The sequence below is a fragment of the Mixophyes fleayi genome, chromosome 3 (genome assembly GCF_038048845.1).
Source record: "Mixophyes fleayi isolate aMixFle1 chromosome 3, aMixFle1.hap1, whole genome shotgun sequence".
NCBI lineage: Eukaryota > Metazoa > Chordata > Amphibia > Anura > Limnodynastidae > Mixophyes > Mixophyes fleayi.
The window spans coordinates 7,716,316-7,721,663 of NC_134404.1; the positions used below are offsets into that span (position 1 = coordinate 7,716,316).

The 5,348-nt window shown below is 33.3% G+C and overlaps 1 non-coding gene across 1 annotated transcript; it reads left to right on the forward strand.

Annotated features, from left to right (window-relative positions):
• The first annotated feature begins 4,685 nt into the window (after positions 1–4,685).
• On the forward strand, positions 4,686–4,758 carry TRNAA-AGC (transfer RNA alanine (anticodon AGC)). The gene has a single exon. It is a non-coding gene; the product is annotated as a tRNA-Ala (tRNA).
• The last annotated feature ends 590 nt before the right edge of the window (positions 4,759–5,348 follow it).

Here is a 5,348-nt window from a genome sequence, read left to right on the forward strand (position 1 = left end):
AACATTCTTTTGTCTGTCCATTCAAGAACTTTTCTTTGATATTAAGACTGGTGACATATACAATCAGGTTTATTGATTATACCAAAGGCCTTTAAAATCTCAGCTGGTAGGCAGATGACCACCGCAGCAAAATAACCAAGCCTAGGTTGAGGATTTGATATAGCTTTGAACATATTGTTTTTTTACTTGGAAAGTAAGGGAGAAAATCTCTTTTAACATTGAACACTTTTCAGAGGTTGGATTTGTATGATATAATTGTGGTTTTACTGCATCCTTCAATTCAACACTTTTCCTATTTATAAGTGAATTATGTCACTTTGTTTTTGAAGCTCTACCTGGAAAAATACATTTGAAAAGAAATTTGGAAAAATCAGCTATACTGTCAAACTTCATTATTTCACCAGAAATTGAAACATTTCTAATGGAAAGAGCCTGTATGATTATTACAGACATTTACCCTTGATAAGTAGGCTTATTTTTTCTATATTATAGGAAATCTTTAAAAACCTGGGAAAAAAAGATAAGAAATTAGAGAGAAATGGAAACAATCAAATATGTTGAGACATGATACTCCAGAGATCATTTCAACTCCCGCAGTGAGAAGGCATGGGGAATTAGCTGAAATGGTAGAGCACTCACTTAGCATGTGAGAGGTAGGGAGATCAATGCTCGCATTCTCCAAACATTCATTTGTCTGTCTATTCAAGAACTTTTCTTTGATATTAAGACTGGTGACATTTACAATCAAGTTTATTGATTTTACTAAAGGCCTTTAAAATCTCAGCTGGTAGGCAGATGACCACTGCAGCAAAATAACCAAGCCTAGGTTAAGGATTTGATATAGCTTTGAACATATTATTTATTTACTTTGAAAGTAAGCGAGAAAATCTCTATTAACATTGAACACTTTTCAGAGGTTTGATTTGTATGATATAATAGTGGTTTTACTGCATCCTTCAATTCAACACTTTTCCCATTTATAAGTCAATTATGTCACTCTTTATTTGAAGTTCTACCTGGAAAAATACATTCGAAAAGAAATTTGGAAGAATCAGCTATACTGTCAAACTTCATTTTTTCACCAGAAATTGAAACATTTGTAATGGAAAGAGCCTGTATGATTATTACAGACATTTAAACTTGATAAGTAGGCTTATTTTTTCTATTTTATAGGAAATCTTTAAAAACCTGGGAAAATAGATAAGAAATCACAGAGAAATGGAAACAATCAAATATGTTGAGACATGATACTCCAGAGATCATTTCAATTCCCTCAGTGAGAAGGCATGGGGAATTAGCTGAAATGGTAGAGCGCTCGCTTAGCATGTGAGAGGTAGCGAGATCGATGCTTGCATTCTCCAAAGATTTTTGTCTGTCCATTCAAGAACTTTTCTTTGAAATTAAGACTGGTGACATTTACAATCAGGTTTATTGATTATACCAAAGGCCTATAAAATCTCAGCTGGTAGGCAGATGACCACCGCAGCAAAATAACCAAGCCTAGGTTGAGGATTTGATATAGCTTTGAACACATTGTTTTTTTACTTGGAAAGTAAAGGAGAAAATCTCTTTTAACATTGAACACTTTTCAGAGGTTTGATTTGTATGATATAATAGTGGTTTTTCTGCATCCTTCTATTCAACACTTTTCCCAATTATAAGTCAATTATGTCACTCTTTATTTGAAGTTCTACCTGGCAAAAATACATTCGAAAAGAAATTTGGAAGAATCAGCTATACTGTCAAACTTCATTTTTTCACCAGAAATTGAAACATTTATAATGGAAAGAGCCTGTATGATTATTACAGACATTTACCCTTGATAAGTAGGCTTATTTTTTCTATATTATAGGAAATCTTTAAAAACCTGGGGAAAAAGATAAGAAATCACAGAGAAATGGAAACAATCAAATTTGTTGAGACATTATACTCCAGAGATCATTTCATTTCCCTAAGTGAGTAGGCATGGGGAATAAGCTTAAATGGTAGAGCGCTCGCTTTGCATGCAAGAGGTAGCGAGATCGATGCTTGCATTCTCCAAAGATTTTTGTCTGTCCATTCAAGAACTTTTCTTTGAAATTAAGACTGGTGACATTTACAATCAGGTTTATTGATTATACCAAAGGCCTTTAAAATCTCAGCTGGTAGGCAGATGACCACCGCAGCAAAATAACCAAGCCTAGGTTGAGGATTTGATATAGCTTTGAACATATTATTTATTTACTTTGAAAGTCAGGGAGAAAATCTCTTTTAACATTGAACACTTTTCAGAGGTTCAATTTGTATGATATAATTGTGGTTTTACTGCATCCTTCAATTCAACACTTTTCCCAATTATAAGTCAATTATGTCACTCTTTTTTTGAAGTTCTACCTGGCAAAAATACATTCGAAAAGAAATTTGGAAGAATCAGCTATACTGTCAAACTTCATTCTTTCACCAGAAATTGAAACATTTGTAATGGAAAGAGCCTGTATGATTATTACAGACATTTACCCTTGATAAGTAGGCTTATTTTTTTAATATTATAGGAAATCTTTAAAAACCTGGGAAAAAAGATTAGAAATGACTGAGAAATTGAAACAATCAAACTTTTTAAGACATGATACTCCAGAGATCATTTCAATTCCCTCAGTGAGAAGGCATGGGGAATTAGCTTAAATGGTGGAGCGCTCGCTTCGCATGTGAGAGGTAGCGAGATCGATGCTCGCATTCTCCAAACATTTTTGTCTGTCCATTCAAGAACTTTTCTTTGATATTAAGACTGGTGACATTTATAATCAGGTTTATTGATTATACCAAAGGCCTTTAAAATCTCAGCTGGTAGGCAGATGACCACCGCAGCAAAATAACCAAGCCTAGGTTGAGGATTTGATATAGCTTTGAACATATTATTTATTTACTTTGAAAGTCAGGGAGAAAATCTCTTTTAACATTGAACACTTTTCAGAGGTTCAATTTGTATGATATAATTGTGGTTTTACTGCATCCTTCAATTCAACACTTTTCCCAATTATAAGTCAATTATGTCACTCTTTATTTGAAGTTCTACCTGGAAAAATACATTCAAAAAGAAATTTGGAAGAATCAGGTATACTGTCAAACTTCATTTTTTCACCAGAAATTGAAACATTTGTAATGGAAAGAGCCTGTATGATTATTACAGACATTTAGCCTTGATAAGTAGGCTTATTTTTTCTATATTATAGGAAATCTTCAAAAACCTGAGAAAAAAGATTAGAAATCACAGCGAAATGGAAACAATCAAATATGTTGAGACATGATACTCCAGAGATCATTTCAACTCCCTCAGTGAGAAGGCATGGGGAATTAGCTCAAATGGTAGAGCACTCACTTAGCATGTGAGAGGTAGCGAGATTGATGCTCGCATTCTCCAAACATTCTTTTGTCTGTCCATTCAAGAACTTTTCTTTGATATTAAGACTGGTGACATTTACAATCAGGTTTATTGATTTTACTAAAGGCCTTTAAAATCTCAGCTGGTAGGCAGATGACCACTGCAGCAAAATAACCAAGCCTAGGTTAAGGATTTAATATAGCTTTGAACATATATTGTTTTTTTTACTTGGAAAGTAAGGGAGAAAATCTCTTTTAACATTGAACACTTTTCAGAGGTTTGATTTGTATGATATAATTGTGGTTTTACTGCATCCTTCAATTCAACACTTTTCCCATTTATAAGTCAATTATGTCACTCTTTATTTGAAGTTCTACCTGGAAAAATACATTCGAAAAGAAATTTGGAAGAATCAGCTATACTGTCAAACTTCATTTTTTTACCAGAAATTGAAACATTTGTTATGGAAAGAGCCTGTATGATTATTACAGACATTTACCCTTGATAAATAGGCATATTTTTTCAATATTATAGGAAATCTTTAAAAACCTGGGAAAAAAGATTAGAAATCACAGAGAAATGGAAACAATCAAATATGTTGAGACATGGTACTCCAGAGATCATTTCAATTCCCTCAGTGAGAAGGCATGGGGAATTAGTTCAAATGGTAGAGCACTCACTTCACATGTGAGAGGTAGCGAGGTCGATGCTCGCATTCTCCAATCATTTTTGTCTGTCCATTCAAGAACTTTTCTTTGATATTAAGACTGGTGACATTTACAATCAGGTTTATTGATTATACCAAAGGCCTTTAAAATCTCAGCTGGTAGGCAGATGACCACCACAGCAAAATAACCAAGCCTAGGTTGAGGATTTGATATAGCTTTGAACATATTGTTTTTTTACTTGGAAAGTAAGGGAGAAAATCTCTTTTAACATTGAACACTTTTCAGAGGTTTGATTTGTATGATATAATAGTGGTTTTACTGCATCCTTCAATTCAACACTTTTCCCATTTATAAGTCAAATATGTCACTCTTTATTTGAAGTTCTACCTGGAAAAATACATTCGAAAAGAAATTTGGAAGAATCAGCTATACTGTCAAACTTCATTTTTTCACCAGAAATTGAAACATTTGTAATGGAAAGAGCCTGTATGATTATTACAGACATTTAAACTTGATAAGTAGGCTTATTTTTTCTATTTTATAGGAAATCTTTAAAAACCTGGGAAAAAAGATAAGAAATCACAGAGAAATGGAAACAATAAAATATGTTGAGACATGATACTCCAGAGATCATTTCAATTCCATCAGTGAGAAGGCATGGGGAATTAGCTCAAATGGTAGAGCGCTCGCTTAGCATGCGAGAGGTAGCGAGATCGATGCTCGCATTCTCCAAACATTCTTTTGTCTGTCCATTCAAGAACTTTTCTTTGATATTAAGACTGGTGACATATACAATCAGGTTTATTGATTATACCAAAGGCCTTTAAAATCTCAGCTGGTAGGCAGATGACCACCGCAGCAAAATAACCAAGCCTAGGTTGAGGATTTGATATAGCTTTGAACATATTGTTTTTTTACTTGGAAAGTAAGGGAGAAAATCTCTTTTAACATTGAACACTTTTCAGAGGTTGGATTTGTATGATATAATTGTGGTTTTACTGCATCCTTCAATTCAACACTTTTCCTATTTATAAGTGAATTATGTCACTTTGTTTTTGAAGCTCTACCTGGAAAAATACATTTGAAAAGAAATTTGGAAAAATCAGCTATACTGTCAAACTTCATTATTTCACCAGAAATTGAAACATTTCTAATGGAAAGAGCCTGTATGATTATTACAGACATTTACCCTTGATAAGTAGGCTTATTTTTTCTATATTATAGGAAATCTTTAAAAACCTGGGAAAAAAAGATAAGAAATTAGAGAGAAATGGAAACAATCAAATATGTTGAGACATGATACTCCAGAGATCATTTCAACT